The sequence below is a fragment of the Natator depressus genome, chromosome 7, assembly GCF_965152275.1.
Source record: "Natator depressus isolate rNatDep1 chromosome 7, rNatDep2.hap1, whole genome shotgun sequence".
NCBI lineage: Eukaryota > Metazoa > Chordata > Testudines > Cheloniidae > Natator > Natator depressus.
In genome coordinates, this window is record NC_134240.1 from 27,453,301 (window position 1) to 27,472,111 (window position 18,811).

General features: G+C 40.2%; 1 protein-coding gene across 4 annotated transcripts in view; it reads right to left on the reverse strand.

The window, feature by feature from the left end:
• CACNA2D3 (calcium voltage-gated channel auxiliary subunit alpha2delta 3) overlaps positions 1–18,811 on the reverse strand; it is an 869,947-nt gene that overhangs the window by 660,563 nt on the left and 190,573 nt on the right. Inside the window, exon 1 of one of the 4 annotated variants that reach the window (XM_074957775.1) lies at positions 3,616–3,779. The exons of the other annotated variants lie outside the window; for them this stretch is intronic. The gene's annotated coding sequence lies outside the window, so the exon portion shown is untranslated. Of the gene's footprint in view, positions 1–3,615; positions 3,780–18,811 lie in introns of those variants that run through there. 4 annotated transcript variants of the gene reach the window in all.

The window sequence follows — 18,811 nt, forward strand, 5'->3', positions numbered from 1 at the left end:
TAACTTTAATCACGTGAGTAAAAGTTGAACACATGCTTTGCCTAATACTTTACAAATCATATAAGCAGCCTTTTGGGGAAATATTTACAGAAGTTTGGGATTGCCACATTGCTAAGAAGAGTATGCCTGAGTCAGTTATGCAGGTCATTCCAAACTCATACTGATAAAAGCTTTATACCAGGCTACCCTATTCTGTACATTAAAAACATTACTATTTTGGGGATGTTTTAAAGAGTTTTTAAAATTTCATTGGGACTATTTTTGTGTATCTGCCTGTAAAGCCAGGCTCCTTAGTTACTATGAGTCTCAAAAGAGCAGGGCTCAGAAGGAGAGAAAAAATAAAACTAATACATTTTAAAGCCTCTGAAAACGAACTGAAATACCTCTTTTAAATATAAGAGTGTGTCCACTTGAAATCAGATATTTTGGACCTTTCAGGGACTAAGAGTTCTGGGACGCACTGGGAAATGGAGAATCTCCCTTCACCCAATAGCATAAGTCAACAGAAACTTATACTGGTGCAGAATTAAAAATTGTTCAGCATGTGCCTTAGCCCAGCGTTCTTTTCAGGGAAAGGAAACTCCACATTTGTGGGACAAAAGGGAGGAAACATTTCATTGGCAGGTTGATTTAAAAAACACAGGTGCCACACCCACTGTCTTGAAGTGGTTTCTATCATATACAGGGTTTACAGTTTGGTTCAAATTGCTCTCAGCACCCCATTATACAAATTGTTCCAGCACCCCTGTTTAAAAAGTAAAGGAATGGCAGCTATTTAGAGCTGCTTGTTTTCCTAAAATAGAAGATAACCATGGAAAATGTTGGCAAACCGTGACCCTCTAATGGCTTTTATATCTCATATTGTCTTAACATTTTAATCTAGGTTTTCCAAAAGACCAAGTGCCCTTTTCATTTCTAACTTTCATAATAAACACCTTGGACAACACATTGCAGGTGTTCTGGATTTTATAGATAGAGTCCCAACACTGTCCCTTCCTAACATTCTGCTTATTCTCATAAGCAGCAGCACCCATACAGAGTCTTGACTGGAATTTATACATTGATGGCTGTACATGAGGCGGAAAATAAATGTTTCTCTCAGATTTTATTTAGATTCTAAGTTAAAATGTGCAAAGATCAGAAGAGTTTCTAAGACAGGGCACGGCTACACAGACAGAGCATAACTATTGGGCAAAAGTCCACAACTGGTGACCGACAAAGAGGATCCAAGCACTCATCTAAACAAATAGATGTCTTTCTTTTAATATATGGCCCATAAATTGCCAGCCATCTTGATCAATGGAAATTGCCGCACAAAATATTTTTTCTTATCCAGGAAATGTATGTTCTCAGACGTTCAGACCAGAAAAGACCATCGTGATCTAAAATGACTCCCGGCACATCACAGGCCACAGAACCTCAACTACCCATTCCTGTAGCAGACCCCATAACCCTTGGCTGAGTTACTGAATTCCTCAAATCTTGATTTAAAGATGTCAAGTTACAGAGAACCCACCATTTACTCTAATTCCAACCAGCAAGTGACCTGTGTCCCACACTGCAGAGGAAGATGAAAAAACTCCAAGGTCTGCCAACCTGACGTGGGGGAAAATTCCATCCTGACCCCAAACATGGCAATCAGTTAGACCCTGAGCTTGTGGGCAAGACTGACCAGCCATACACCTGAGAAAGAATTCTTTTTCTATGTATGCCATTCCTAATTCCTTAAGGTGACAGATGATCATCCCTTGATATTTATGAATCAAACTCTAACCCTCTCACAGAAATGCCAGAACAGAAGAAACAATACACCAAGAATTCTGAGTTTTAACTCAAAGTTACCACTGTATTCTCCCAAAAGGGGGAAGTTTGTGGGTGTGTGGAGAGATGCAGGGGGCTGGGGCTCTGTCTGCAAACCCTATATAGGCAAAGGAGCTCAGAGAAACCTGGATTCCTGCCGAAAACCAATCCAGCAGATCTAGGGGCATCTGCATAGGGAGTCCATCCTCATTCCAAGGCTAATTCCTGAGCACCTCCCCTTCCTTCCGTATCTATCTCTGGACTCACGGCTTGCTCAGGAGCCATTCTGTTGCTCCTACCATGCCTGCATCCTATGTCACCCTCTGTGGACAGTGGAGTGCAAAGCAGCAGTTAATGAGATGAGAAACAAACATTCATTTCTGCTGGATTTAGCATCAGTATTTTCAATGAGATACCACAGGAACACATCATATGCACTAGCTGCTCCTTGGTTGGGTCCTGCTATGGGCAACCTCACCTCTGACTCCCAGCCAGGCTTTATTACTGTGCTAGGGGCCGATATGCTGTACAGTGGATACTTTCCTTGATTTTTATGCTCTCTGGGAGAGTGCATTGAAAATTCAGACCCATAAAATTCCAACAAAGACAGCAAAGGTGAACGCTGTAATGCAGACAGGACACAGGTGCTTTCCTGACATTTAAAACACTTCTGCCTTTTCTATACTTCAACTTCCACTACAAAATAATTGCAGGTTCAGATTTTCCCAGTGTAGAATCACCCTCTGTGTCCAGTTTTTTTTATCACTTTGTTGCTCTTCAAATTGCACAGAGACAGAAAGAAGTACTGGCCCTGAAAAAGTCATTTCCAAATGGTAAGAGCTACTGGACCTCTCAGAGAAATATTCATTTCTCATAGACATATATATTATATGTTACTTTTATATAATGCTTTCAAAAACTGAAGAAACATGATTACATCATGAGCCAGGGATCATTTTTCTGAACAGTACAACCCAGCTGGGGCATCCTTATTGGAAGCACCAGTAAAGCAAAAATCAGATAAAAGTTTTAATAAATCCAGATACTAAAAAGAACTTGGTTTTAAAAGAGCATTTTCTCAATTGTAAAAGAGCCAGAAAATCAGGACAAATATAACCAAGTATCACTAAAGCTACCATTTTTTTAACAGAAAGATAGAGACAAGTCACTTTTGAAGTTAATTTCAAATGCAGCTGCTGTGATGTTCAGCTTGCAGTAGAAAAAATATATCATAAAAACTGATATTTGGTTCATTTGAGAGAATAGTTAAGCACTGATTTTTATGACAGCTATGTTGGTTTTTGACACTGAACCCCCCAAATCCTAAGTATATTCCAACTGTTACTTGTTTTAAAAAAAACTTTATATTTACAATATTTCTCTCTCAACTGCTCAAATTTAGTCTTTCACATCATTTACAAAGCTCAGAAATGGTACTTTCAAATAAACCAATAATGGAGACACAAAGATTTAAAATAAAATATTCAATTTATCTTGCATTATGGAAGTAAATGATCTGGACAGGTCCTGTAAGAAAGGTCTTAAAATGCTGTGATATGGTTAAACCACAAGTTAAAATAAATGACAGCACTGATGAAATATAAATCTGCCCATACAAGCAGGTGACTGGACATTGGACTCATCTTTAGAAATATTTTCTCAATCTCTAAAACTGGGCTGAATTTTAACGAAAATGTTTTAATTCAATTAGTCCAGAACTGTTCTAGCCACAGATTAGAAAATGAAATGTTCATACTCCGCATATACCAACCTATTACATACTCAGCAGAAGCATACAGCAATTCTTCTCTATACCTGTGTTCTATAGAAATTCTGCAAGATGTCTGTGTGGTTTTTCTTTAGAATGCCCTGGATACTGGAACACAAAAACACACAATAGCATATATTGCCCTACAGAGGAGAGAACGAGAAGATATTCCTTAAAGCAACATTCATCGGCGGGTAGTGATCGATCCCCGATCGCTCTGCTGTCGACTCCGGAACTCCACCAGGGCGAGAGGCGGCCGTCGATCCCGTGCCACGAGGACGCGAAGTAAGTGATTCTAACTTGATCTAAGATACGCAACTTCAGCTACGAGAATAGCGTAGCTGAAGTCAATGTATCTTAGATCGATCCCGCCCCCTAGTGTAGACCAGGCCGTAGTCCTACCGACTTTCTAGTGACCAGGTAGCAAAGTAAAAGTGATATCTGAAATATAGATTGTAGGCAAGTGTGGTTCTAAAAAAATTAAGAATTAGCAGTAGCAGTAATCTCATGCCAGAACATAGTGAGGTAAATTTCTGAATTACCTTCTTCATTGATTTAGAGCAGTGGTTCTTAAGCTTTTCCATATCAGGACTACACCAGGACACCCATCCCATCTCACCAGAATCTAACCAAGACCTGCCTCCTATTTAACAATGTTGAAAGGGCAAGATAGTTGCGACCTCCAGGATGAGAACTTTTGCTTTAGGGAAATGAGGGAGGGTCCCCATTGCATAGGTTGGGGTTAGGTGTGGTGTTAGTGATCAGATTCTTAGGAGTGCTCCTAAATACAAAATGAGCATATAGATTTTATAATATGAAAGAAAGTTGTGTGTTCTTTATTCCACCAGATTCTCTAAAAAAAACCAAGCTAATAAGCCTGCCTCCGGCTCTAGCAACTAAAAGCAAGTCAAAAACCTATTTTCAAATTGTGAAAACCACACTGGATTAACAGAAGCTTTATGTTGCTGTCTCAGCAGCAGCAACTGGCTCTGACAGACTATTTTTAAACTGAATCCCTTTCTGACTCTAAGATCCAGTGTGTATAAGGATGATAATACTTGGCACTTCTAGAACATCTTCCATGGAAGACTTAAAGTGTTTTCCACAACATCCCATGGATAAATATCCCAATTTTACAGATGCAGAAATCAAAGTACACGGAGATGAAAGGCCAGATTTTCAAGAGTTCAGCTCCCATTTACACACTTACAGAGGCCAGCTTTTCAAAAGAACTCACTACCTTGGGTGCACAATGGCTGCTGAGCACTACTGAAAAATCTAGTATTTTGTTACGTTCCTAAACAGGAGCATAACTTTGAAAATCTAGCCCCAACCATGGACTTGAAACTCCAGCCCTGAGCGCTTTTGAAAATTCAGTCTCACATGGCTTGCCCAAAGTGACCCAGACGGTTGCAGAGCAGGGAATGTGAAAGAGATATCCTAACCTCCAGCTGAAGATTTAACAACAAAGACCATCCTCTGCCTTTATACGTCCAACCAGGGGAGCCTCTTATACAATTGTTCAATAACGTGAACATTTAACAACTGTTTAGTAATATTTTAAGTATCTTTATTTCCTGACCCCCTTGACATAATTTAGGTCATTGTTACAAAAAGTTATATACCTGTCATATGGCAGAAGTCAGCATACACAAACTCCAGTGGCTGCTGTTACACCTGAGCCAAGTAGACCTATTTTTCAGTTCCTCCGCCTCACAGATGATTACTCTGCCAGAACAAGGAATCAAGGAAGGGGTACCGCAGTAGCGCAAAGGCTGTGGGGGAAGTCAGTTACCTTCAGTGACCCCCAGGCTTAGAAGCAAATCCTGCCTCCCCTCACCCAATGGAAGAATCAGAATCAAACTGCAAATTCACAGTTGTCACTCCCTTATGCAGTTATTCCAGTGGAAGGATGCATTAGGCCCTGTTTGAAAGATAGTTCCCCTGCGGTGAGCTCCATGTACTAATAAATGTCCATGTTTATCAAGAAAGCCCTCCTGATGCCTTGGATTAACAGAAGCATGTTGATGTACATCATCCACCAATTTATTTATCCAATTGCAGACGATTGTATTTAATACTTTTGCAGATCAAAAATAATGTTGAATTCTTCTTGTAGACATGCTAAAGCAATGCACAAACGACTATTTTTTCCATAAAATAGTCTGAAAATTCAGTAAGCTTCTCAGACTCCAGATTCCAATACATAATAGTGCAATGAAGCTGACAGGTTCCCCCCCGCCCCCCCCCCCACCACGCAATAAATAGTGTGATTTGGAGCACTGGTGGATAACAGAATAAAGAGAAAGCAAGAACATCTTTCCTCAAATCACTTCTACAAAATACCAGTGTACTATTGAACTGGGTTAGCGCACAAGTAACATCTAAAACAGAAAAAATAGGACACTTCCTGAACTTAGCAACTGCTTTTTTTCAATTAATATACAGCGCTGGACATTAGGATAATTTTCATTTCCATTCACAGGTTTCAAGGTGAACAGCTAATAACCTGTAATAAGTTACTTGCTTAAGATTAATGGTTTTCAGTGTGGGGTACTATAATTTAGTGCTGTTGTCCTTAGCAGGATGCATGGATGAATGAACATAATAAAAAAATCCTGGCAATGGACTTCAAGACCACCAGGCACACACCGAACAAAGAAGAAGTGACATTTTCAACCTTGCACTTGCCCTTTGAAATATAATGACAGTATGAAATAAAAGATGGTCAGCACTGCATGTATTTATTCATAGAATTTGCATTTCCTTCTGCATAGCAACCCATCAATCCAGCAGTTGGCAAATGTGGTACTTGTCAGTCCACAGACGGCTTAATACCAGCAATCGTTTCAGGGCTGGGGCCCTATATAGTGTGGGAGGGTACCCTATCTAAATACTTCTTTAAAAAAAAAAAAAGATTTGAAACTTCATGTTTCATTATTTCAACTTAGAGTAGATTTTCAGTATTCCGCATCAGCTTACATTACAATCAAACAAATCTGTTGCAACCCACTAAAGGCTTAAGGGCTTGATCCAAAGTCTACTGTTGTCAACAGAAGTCTTTACATTGACTTCAATGGAGTTTGGATCGGGCCCATGTAGGGCTTACTCTGTCAAGTATTGATTGCCTCCTGCACTGCAATAGGAGCTGAGGGCACTCAGCCCCTTTCAGGAGCAAGCCCTAAGTAATTTCATTGGCCTCTTTAAAACAAAAAACAAAATAAAAAACATTTTGGGTGAATTTAGTGTTCACAAAAGGCACCAGCCTATGTGGATCCTGGGTTGGATGGTGGAGCCCACCAAAACGAAAGGCCCACCCTCCTCAGGTGACAAAGAGGCCACAGATCCCAGAACTCTCATGATTAAGGCTGCGAGTCTGTCACGGAGGTCATGAAAGTCACAGATTCCATGACTTTCTGGGACCTCCGTGACTTCTGCAGTGGCCCAGGTGGTTGACTCCAGGGCCACCTGAGCTGCTGGGGTGGCACAAGGCAGTGGTACTGGAGCCACCATGGTGCCCTGGAGAGACCCTTTCCCCCCAGCCCCTGAGCAGCAGCAGCGGCACCCTGGAGCCCTTCCCCCAGAGCAGCACCCCGGTGCCCCCCAGAGCACCTAAGATTTAGTCATGGGGTATTTATAGTAAAAGTCATGGACTGGTCACAGGCCATGAATTTTTGTTTATTGCCCGTGACCAGTCCATGACTTTTACGAAGAATACCCATGACTAAATCTTAGTTCCACATAATCATGAGTAAGGCTAAGAATGAACAAACAGGGACAGGGTGCAGGTCACAGGGTCAACACAAGGGATACGGGGGGGGGGGGGTTGCTGAGCAGAGAACCCTGAACAATGCCCACTGCTCTGAGGAGTCCAAGAAGCCAGTGGACGCTGCCCAGAGGAACTTAGTCCAGAGGCATACACAGAGAGCCACAGAAAACCTCCCCCGTTCAGCCTCCTCCACCTGGACTGATGTGTGGCTATCTTGGCAAGTGCCAAGAGGTTGATGAAGGGTCTCCTGACTTTATGGGTCTACAGTTGGAGCAGACATACAGGGAGAGGTCCAGAATCTCAGAGGAAGGTCTACAACCTGGCACCCTATAGGCAGGTGTGCCCAGGGTCTCCCTCTCACCACTAAAATGACAGGCTTTGGGACTGACAAATCTGTATACAGAACTCCTCTATTTAGGCCAGCTCTGGTAGTACAGCAGAGTCAATCACAACCATCCCCAACAATGCCCTACATGTGTGTCTCAAATTGCACCCGGAGAGAAACAATCTCTAGGAGCAAAAGGTTTCCCTGTTCATGCAGGTTGTGCTACAAATTATGTCCCCAAATTATGTCTTAAGGGACAGCCCAGAGTATGGGATTTTCTGGTGAAGGCACATTGCATCTGTGGGCATTAGCAAGCAGCACTCTACCTCTAAGGCACAATGCCTTCAGTGCACCCCTACTGTGCTTTGTGGGTGGAGAGAGGGAAAATAAATTGGTACAGCCCTTAAAGGGTGCAGCATACTACCCCTTTCACATCCAACCTGCTCCGCTGGCTGGTGCCTAGTGAGGTCTAGAAAGGAATTTACCTTCTTAGTAAGAAAGAAAATAATTAGCTAGCTACCAGTCTTTTCTGGACATCCCAAACCAATATCAGCACCCTAGTCACATGAAACAAAGATTGCACAGGTATGCGGTTATTTGATTTTGGGAAGTTAGCTGTACATGCAGACTAGATGTAGAAAAATACAGAAAAAGAATTTGCATTGATGAAAACATTGTAGAATGATCATCTTTCTTTTTGATGTTGCTAAGCGATAATTTTCAATTCATTTAAACAAACATATATACAAAAATGATATTTCAGTTTCAGCTGGATCAACTGAATTCTGATTCTCCATTTCTAAATTTATTAAAGCAGTTTTTCATATCATGGAGGAGATTAACAGAATTTGTTAGCCATTTCTGTGATTACAAGAAGATAATCTCAGGCAGGAACTCTCTCTTATATTAGGATTTTATTTTTTAAAATTCTAAGTGAACATTAATGTTCAAATACACCAACTCATTTTATAAACAAAAGTCCAAAATGTCTGTCATGAGTGTTAGGCCTAGTGTCTGCATTCATCTGATTTGTGCTGGACACTATCTTCTACTACATTTAAATCCCTATCTTCTTCCAGTATTGTTTTTGTTATGGTAATTTAAGTTTAATACATTGATCCAAAATCCAGTATTCTACAGAAGACCAAAACAAAAAAGTCAGATAATAACGACTATCTTAAAACAGATATTACAAAAAAAACCACAAAAACAACAACTACAGAACTATTTTCTTCCATCAACCCCTATTTGAGAATACAGGCATACAACTGAACATTAGTAATACCTTGTGGTAACAATTTTCACATTTATTTACAATTAGAATAGTAAAATTTAACAACTCATTCTCAGTGGCATTTCATATGGAAATTTTACTTTTGACTGATTTTGCACCTCTAATATTTTTCAGTATGCATACTTTTTGGCACAACAGCACAAAGTGTCACACACACACACACACACACACACACACACAGAGTTCATGTTGTTTTCAGTGAAAAATCTCTGATCAAAAAGGGCCCTTTTTTTGCAGCAATGGTCCCATATTCAAGTTTGTAACAAAATGTGAATAAACTTAGTTTTGAGTAGTTTTGTATTTCATTGAAAATATTTTGGATATTTCTAATTGCAACATGTAACTTATTTAAGGATACAGAAAAGGAATTTCTCTCTCTTCCTTGGTTCAAGTATAACTGGAAAAATAGACGGTGTGGCATCATTGCAATGGTTTTGATTTACTTTCTCTTTTAAGTCAGTCTGTACATAAATTCCACTAAAAAAATTATGAGCATCAGTATTCTTTGTTCTTCAGGTAATTCATTTTCTGTTCTCCCATTTGAAACATAAATAAAATTGTACAGCACAGACAAGTTAAAACACGAGAAAGCATCCTGCTCGCTTCAGATACAGTCTTCTAAAGTCACAACGTGTGTTGGGGGGGAAGAAGAAGAGTCAGAATGTCTCCGCGCACGGAGAGCACACAACAGCCTGGATACTGCTACAGCCTTTCAGAAGGTGAAGTACACTCCCCTCCCCATCCTCAGCCTTGAGGTGTATAACACCTCTCTGCCTTCTCTGACAGCCAGTGGTGCTGTATTGCTTATAGGTGTGAAAAAACATTGAGACCATACACACTGCTTCAGGAGATGAGTAGGTAGGGGAGGCATCTTTGGCTCAAAGTCAGGAGGTTCCACAGATAAGCTCTACTGCTCCTCTCCTCCCAAAAGCCACTCCCCGCTATTGTGCCTGACATATCTCAGAGTATTGTGTTTGCAAGTGTGCACCTGTCTCTGTGTGCATGTGCATGACCATACATGGGCATTCATATCAGTACAGTCCATAGCCCTGTTTCTCCATGGAACTCAACTCTGTCTCCCCTGACCCCAGGACTCTGTACTCTTCCCTTTTCTCTGTTACCTCTACTTATGGTGTGCGTTCCTCAGTATACCCCTCTGTGCTCTGTTTCCCACACCACCTCTTGAGTCCAATAAGAGATGTCTGTCCTCCACTCAGCAATACATTCCTTCCTTGAATGTTGGGGAGAAACATCTCCCATTCTCCCCTGTGGTTGCAACTATCTGAATAAAATACAAGCAGAGACATACTTTTACTCAGGTTCACCAAGAACCCTCTTACTGTCAGTGCATTTTCCATTACGCTTGTGAGAAGAATCAATAGAATAGGATTTCAAATCAGCCAGGAGCAAGTTTCTCACAAAAAAAGGTGAAAATAAAGTAGCCTCTGGCATTTGTTATCTGAGGGCTGACTTTGCAAGGACACACAAAGCACATGGCAGTAAAAGACCAAAGCAACAGCAAGCCAAGTCACACCAGATAATTCGGATCGGTGTGCTCCAGCCAGAGAATTACATTGCTAACCTAGAATCCAAGCACTGCAGTCTGTACACACTAAGGTTACAACAACACTTTCCTCAGATGCCACAAAATTATAGAGAAGACAAGAAAAGGGACAGTATTCACCACATCCATCAACATGGAAATGCTGCACTCCCAGTTTTAAGCTGGTAATTTTCTTTGGAATTGTGTTGTTACTTTTAAAATTACATGTTCTACCCAACAAACGTTACAATGTCTCTGTGTGTATGTACAGAAATTGCCAGTAGCAGGTGGCTGAAAGACGAAGGTTGTTTGTTTGTTTTCAAGTAGAACACTACTGTTTTCATTGCCTTCATCAAAGCCTGTAAGATGACTGAACACCCACTGTAACTGAAAGACTAACCAACTTGAGCAACAAGCCATCAGCTAGCTGAATGGTGAAATGCAATATATTTAAGAGTTAGACAAGAGCAGTTTGACTTTTCACCTGTATCAAAAGCTTTATAACAAGCTGTATGCAATACTTATCCACTTGTTTCATCATTTCATATAAAGTCCACCTCTTCTATTTTGTATTTATATGCCAATTCCTTTTGGCTCCATTTTATAAAGTAGAAAAGATTTCTGTAAGACTCAAATGGATCTTATTGGTCCTGAATTCTTACTGACAATCATTTCAAGAACTCTGCATTACAGAATTTCCCATGTACTTATTTCCTTTAAATACTGACAGATTAAACATGCCAGCAAATGATACTGTACTATGAACACTGCATTTCAGCTAATTTTGTCCCCTTTTAAGAATTTTTAAAGCATTTTTGCTATTTCTATCAACAACACAAGCCAATGTTGACTTCTCTTCACTTCTGATTTCCACTATATAAAAAAAAAAAAAAAAGGAGCTTGGTGACATCTTTGAAAAGCAGACCTACTCTCAACACATCAGCTTAACAACTCTAAGCAACTACATAAATGCAACAGAAGTAATATGTGAAAAAAGAACCAGGCCAAAAGGGAGCTCCATTCTTGCAGTACAACGCAAGTGAAGAATGATAAAAACACCATCAAGGCATTTAAGCTCAGCTACCACGCCGCTCTGACCTAGCGGAGGATGAGTACAGGTTAGGCAGAGATGGTGGGACTCCCTCCCCCACTGCTACATCACTTCCTTATTTCTGAACAATTTCATTGGTATAAAAGGACACATTCTTAAATACAGAAACTAATTGTGATTTCAAGTATATTGGAGTCTTTAAACAAATGTTATTAATTGGTATATAACACTAACCCATCCATTACCACTAGCTCCTTGTTTCCCCTGTAGCGCCTTTCCAATAGTCCTGCCACCTGCTGTTGGAGGAGAGAGATACGGTAACCTAAACCAGTCCATGAAATAAGTGCTTAATGACATTTTTATGCCACTCTCAGAATCACCTGGTATGTCTCTCTCTGCTTTCCCCCTCTCCCCACTGCACTCTCACTGGAGATGGAATGAGTTTCCCCAATACCATCTGGTGAACTGGAATTTCCAATCTTTTAATCCAGAATTAATGCTACTGAAAACTGGGCACACATTTTTATTATCTGCTACTCTTGCAATGTAGAGGCTTCCTGGCTGAGGCGCCATCTTCCTAAATTGCCTCTTCCCGCCCCATCCCCTCCCCCAAACCTAGCTGCCCTCACTCCTCCGCCTCCCCACCCAGCACCTCCTGCACACACTCAGCGATTCACAGTGGGTGGGAGGCACTGGGAGGGAGGGGGACGAGCTGATCGATGGGGCCTGCCAGTGGGCAGGAGGCACTGGAGAGGGGGAGGAGAGAAGCTGATTGGAGGGGCTGCTGAGCACCCACTGGTTTTTTTTTTTCCCTATGGTTGCTCCAGTTCCAGAGCACCCAGGAGTCAGAGTCTATGCTTCCTGGAATAAATTGTTCAAAGCCGTAATAACTATTTTTGATTCTCGTTGCTGCTAGTGCAAAGAACAGGTCTCTGAAGTTCCTAGATTCATTTTCATGCTGTCTAAAGCCTCACGGAATAAGATGGCCACATTATCATTTGAAGAGGCCTAACAATGGTTGGCAGATATTTTCAAATGCTACTTGCACATCCAATAAGCAAGCATATTGTACAGCATCAATAGATGAAATTGTTCCCATGTTTTTTGTGAATACAAATATACTACCAACCAGAACATCAAACTAATTAGAGCTGAAATAACATTCAATACACAGAAAATGAACAGGAAGGACATGAACCACTCAAAGAATAAAATGGGCAAAGTAATAGAGTTTGTAAATGTAAATCTGTAGTTAAATCCTCTAAAAATTACTGGCAGCTGGAAGCACAACAGAGGAAGTATGCTCAGATCCTTAATGGTGACAAGAACAGTGTCATATTGCTCTTTAGTGACTTCTCTAGCTGACTCAAGAATAGCACTGATAGGACCTGGAGGAAGCAATATGCATCCCTCTTCAGCACAAGGTTGGGTTTGCTGCAGGGTTGGAGAGAAAAATAGAAGAACACTGGTGCTTCGAGAAGGGCCCAGAAAATCCCCAAAAGATAAATAGCTGGTCAGAGGCATGAAACTGATCAAAGACATCAGTGGCTGTGTGGTTTATTTTTTATGGCAGAGTATATTATCCAGACCTTCTCTTTAATGGTCTTCTTTATAGCAGCACTTGCTTGTAAAGAGGTAATAGGGAATAGCCATTCTCTCAAAGATGTCTATGACCCCACAGAGAAAACATAAGCCTGTTTTCTCCCTCTCCCCCGCCCCCACCCCGCACTTGAAGGACCTAATGGTGGGGTTTCTGCTAGGAATAGATAGGGAACTTTTTTCATTCATTGGATACCTGGACTTTTATTTTGAAGAGCTTTGGGGGGCAGAGGGGAAGGAGAAGTTAAATTCCCTGCAGGCTGTACTGATTAAAGTATTTCCTTCACACCATCCTTAACACTGGAATGGTGATCTTGAAAGAATACCTGTTCCAGGAGAAGTGTGGAGTTTGTTGCTAACAGAAGATTCATAAATGCACCAATTTCCCCAGCAGTTTTTTGCATAAAAATGCTTCCTTGCTGCAGAAGATTCCATCAGTAGTTCCTAAAAGTAACAGGCTGGTAGAATGTTATTACAGAAGAGAATACAGTTCAGATGGAAGGATGGCTGTTAAGCTTAACAGGGAACAGTATCTCTAGGTAATAACTGCCTTAACATTACTGAGAGTAATAGCTGATGAGATGGAAAAGGCTTCTGAGTCATCTACTTCCTGAGCTTATTCTCTAGCCTTTTTGTATTCTATGTGTTCAAAGGTGAGAGTAACCGATGGTTCTTATATTCCAGCAAAATAAATCTACTATCTTGCACCAACAAAAGCATATATTTACATCTGCAAAAGAGCAATTTATGACAGCAAACAGTGCTTTTTAAGTCAGGTGCCATTTATTGGCAACAAATGGTTGTTGTGTTTTCCCCAACAGGTGCATTTCGCAGATGCAGTCACTGCATCTGCCCTTGGTATGCTACAAGTTCCTTACAGAGGCCCCAATCCTACAGTTCTTACCCTGACCTTTCTGGGAATTCTCCCTTAGTAGAGTTTGCAATATATGACCCAGACAACAAGCACACATTACAATCTGAGAGAGAGATTCCAATCTGGATCTAAGCTTTCTGAATATTCTGGGATGTTGAGATCTAGGCTTTTCTATAAATTTTGTGAAAGACACAACCTTTTTTGCAAACGTAGATTTCAAAAGAGGATATTCAGTTCCTACCTGAGTATGCTCAAAATGAACATCTGTGTGACTGACTATTCAAATCTGGGAATTAAAAGATCAACATATGGAAACTGGACTTACACTGCCTACAAATCCCGAACAAACAAGAACTCTTATCTTTCAGTTGAAAGGAGGAAGTTTTTCCCCACTTGTTCCCATCACGACTTTCACCATTCCATAAGCAATGTAAGTGTCTTGGAAACATAAAATCACAGCCTTCAGGATATAAAATTATGTCTGATCCCTCATCGGAAAGCGCAACAAGTTATCACTGCAAAAATCTTTAGAACTTGTCAACAAAGATGCCAGGTTCTTTCTTAGTGTCTTACTCATGCTGCCATCCTGTGACAAAAAATGGTAAATGCAAGAATAAAATCCCATTGCAAAGCCAGACCATAAACTACAAAATATTATAGAAATCCCTTTCTGTTGTGAAGCACAGGAAAAAAAACTAGAATTAATCTTATTCAAAATAAAATTCACAAAAATTAATACCTTAAAAAGCAATGTAGTTTTACACGGATTACAGTGTATTAATTAGTGTTAAACTTGGACTTCTCGTAACTTCTATGAAGGATCTTGGCATAAAATGAAGAAAGAGTAGGAAATGTATCAAGCTAATAAGAGGTCTACTATGGATCCAATGAGGGTTTGGATTTTTTTCTGAGACATTATTATAATGAGCTGGTAGTATTTTCCTGAAACACCCACCCTGTTAACAAGTGTGGACCCTGCTGGGTTGGCAGTGACAACAAGAGTAAGACAAAGATGTAGGATGTCCCCACTATTGTATACACTGGTCATTGACTATGTCATGAACAAAGGAACCACAGAAGGCAATCAAGGAATTTTATGGATAAATGACAAAGTACAACTGATGACCTCATTTTTGCTGATGACATTGTCCTGCTTAATTCAACGCATCACATAATAGGAAGACACGGCCCAGCTTTTGGCAGATACAGCAAAACAAACTGGTTTGTTCATCAACAAGGGGGAAGCAAAAATATATGGATATCAGTGTCCAAAAAGTAATAATCAGAGTGAATGAATAAACACTAGATGAGGTAAGTCATTTCATCTAAGGAATGATATGTGCAATAATGATGACACCATGCAAAATGTCAAGCAACAAATATCAAAAGCAGCAAACAACTGTCAAACTTGAAAAGATTTGGAAAAGTAATATGATTAGCACTGACATGAAAATATGAATTTTTACCACCCACCTCATGTCTGTCCTCCTTTATGGAGCAGAGTCATGGAAATCTACAGCATAAATTGGTAAGAAGATCAGTTCATTCCAAGGTAAATGCCTGTAGAAGATCTTCAGAGTCCATTGCAAAGAGTTGCTTGCAACATCAGAAATTCTAAATAGATCAAACCAATCTAAAGCATCAAATATGGTAGAATGAGGACAATGAACATATTTAGGACATGTTTTAAGGACTACCAACACACTTCCATGACAAGAAATAATATGGACACCACACAGAATGAGAAAAAAAAAAGAATAAATATTACACAAAATAGAGAAAGAAGCCAAATCCATCAACATGACACTCAGAACAGACCAGCATAAGACTGAAATAAATGGCAGAAACTGGTGGACACCCAATTCACTTAAGGGCGTGGGAAGAAAAAAAAGAAAGGCCTTGCTGGAAAAAAAGTCAAGAGGCTTCCGCAGATCACTGAGGCAGGTTACTCCATACTCCATGTTGACATAAGGCAGGTGGAAGTGGTGCTGTAGAGAGAATATAGGCTGTGGATTGAGCAGTCCCAAGAGACAAACCTATGAGCAGCCAAGCTCAAGTCAAGGTTTGTACTGAATTTTATCTTATTTTTCTATTCCTTTGTTAAAAAAGCCAAAGCACGGGAAGGGGAAGAGTTTTCGTCTCTGCACAGTGCTTCTCTGTCTAGAACAGGACTGGATGATGATCGAGAGGTTACCTTCAACCAGTAAACTACTGTTCTTCAGTTGGAAGACTTCTCCCGGGCTGTCCGTTTAACTCTTTTTATGATGAGACACAAAAGCTTCACATCATACCCTTCTACTTACTATAAAGCCATCAAACCTGACTTCCTTGGCTAGATGGAGAGAACACAGAAAAAAGTACATTCAGCAGTTTTTTTTGCGGCGGGGGAAGTGTCACTACAGATAGATGATGACAATCTTTGCATACATAAAGAAGGAAGACTGATGTCATGGTGAGCCCAGACACTGATGCACCTCCAGGGACAGCCCATTTATTGCCCTGCTCATTACAATAAAAGCCTGGGTACATTTTTGGTCACTCGATAAACCTGGAGATTATTGAGAGTCACAGTCAAGGCCATAGAACAGGATAAAAGTCACAGATGGCATGTGTTCAGCCAACTACAGGGCTCATTGAGATTTGAATCCTTGGACTTCTAAAGGGATTGTACCTGAGAAAGGAAACTAGGCGGAATGATCGGTGCAAGGCTCTGGAAAGGAAGGCATCATATAGCAGGCTGGCAGTGTTTGTTTTAAAATTCCCACCCATTTAGCAGGTTTTCCTCCTGCTCAGGAAAGGTTAAGTGGGTTCTGCTGATTCACCAAGAGAGGTTGCTTGTTGTTAGAGAACTGGCTGAAATATTGGTCAGTTTGTAAAAAAATGGTTTTGGATCTTTTTTAAGTTTCTATGACTTCTAAAAATACCCACCGTTTTTAAAACATCTCTACCACTTACTCCCATTCAGGTGGGCATGAGAAAGAATATGGCATATGGGTTGTGCAATCCAGAAATAGGAGCCTTAGCAGCAGCCAATCCCAGGGAGAAAACCTGAGCTGAACTTTAAGTTGCATTATTGTTAATTTCTTCCTTACTAAATTAAACCCCTTGAAGAAGGCAAATTTTGACTCCACATTGCATGGGCTTTGTTATAAAAACATTGGCAAAAAGGACATCTTCACAGTTACAAATTCACTCTGGGCCTGATTGAGAACCCTTTACTCAGACTGATGAGCAGTTGCCCAGACAATTAGCCTTGTTGATGTCAATGCAAGTAAGGGGTTCCCAATCTAGCCCTATGCTCTCAGACTCTGGCACTTCAACAATCTACCTTATAGTATTAGCTGAGTAGGGTACATGCAGCAATCAGCAGTATAAACACGTTTTCCTGTGGAAGAAGCAAAGCACATAACACAGCCAGACACATACATAAACAGACATTTATAGACAGATATGTACAGGGGGAGAGAGAGATAACATTCCAAATATAGAAATGTGTTCTAGAGACCATAAATTTCAAACATACAATGAAAGCTGGTCAGGAGATAGACATTTTTTCTTTTGGGTATGTGTATATATGTTGAATAGACAAGCTTTTGACTGAGTGGGGAAGATATCAAAGGAAAGTTCAAGCTACTAACATTCTCTTTTTCCTTTGCACAACTGATCACTAGAATATTTTACACCATTTTTGCATGAACTATTGAAACTTCTTTAATTCCTCTGAAACTTACACGTGTCCTGGTTTGCACTCCTCTGAAACATGCTGCGTTGCTGAAAGGTCTAAAGGGGTTTGGTTTGGTTTATTTTTTTCTCCAGACTTTATTTTGTGGTCATTTTTGTTTACAATATTCTGGCACTAGAAGCAGATCTTAGGGCATAGGCCTGCTGAGACTGGAAGATCTCATATCTACTACTGGAAAGGTGGCTATTACATATAGACTTGCCAGTACTGGAGAACTGAACCAGTATACTTCAGAGGTGTATCTTTTTACTCATTTTCAGACCACTGTAGCAAGTCAGCTTCCAGTGTATCATAGAACATCAGCTAGTGATGGATGAATCTCAAAAGTTGTGAACTTGGGGTTAATTTTAGATGTGGCCAAAGATTTGTATTGATCTGATTCGAGTCAAACAACCCAAACCATGAATTAGGTGGGAAATTTCATGAGAAAAAGCTTTCCCCATGAGACTTTCATCACACTGCATCCCAATCCATGGCATAAATATTATAAGATCGTCCTATCCCACAGCGTGCTGTCATTTCCAGTTCCAGACAGAAACTAGAAGGAAAAGAATACCCAAACATTTCAAAAGCTTTACCAAAATGTTCACCTGGAGTTTGGATATAACAATGGGGAAACTACAGAAAATTGTCCAATGAGATCATCAGAATTAAGTCAGTAATTGGTGTACAAAGTCTAACTGAAAAACAAAACCCCCAAGCCTCTTTTTTACCTTATATCATTTACCTAAACTTAGATTTGGTAACCACAGGATGTTAAGAGGTACAATAAAGACTCTTCTGAAACTGTCCAAGTAGGATTGTGAAGACTGAGATGTTGATATCCATGATGCCATCTGTCCTGATGTCTAGCTATAATGCAATCACTGAAATTTAACAACTCTTCACTTTATATTCATAGTTTTTTCCTCTTTCAGAAATTGCTTCCCTCAAGGTCTGCCACAGCCCAAGACTCACTAGTTCCGTGGCCCAATGAAAGATATTTACTTGGGTCAACTTTTGTTTTCACTTTTGAATTTTAGTATTTTTTTTCTAAATCATTTACC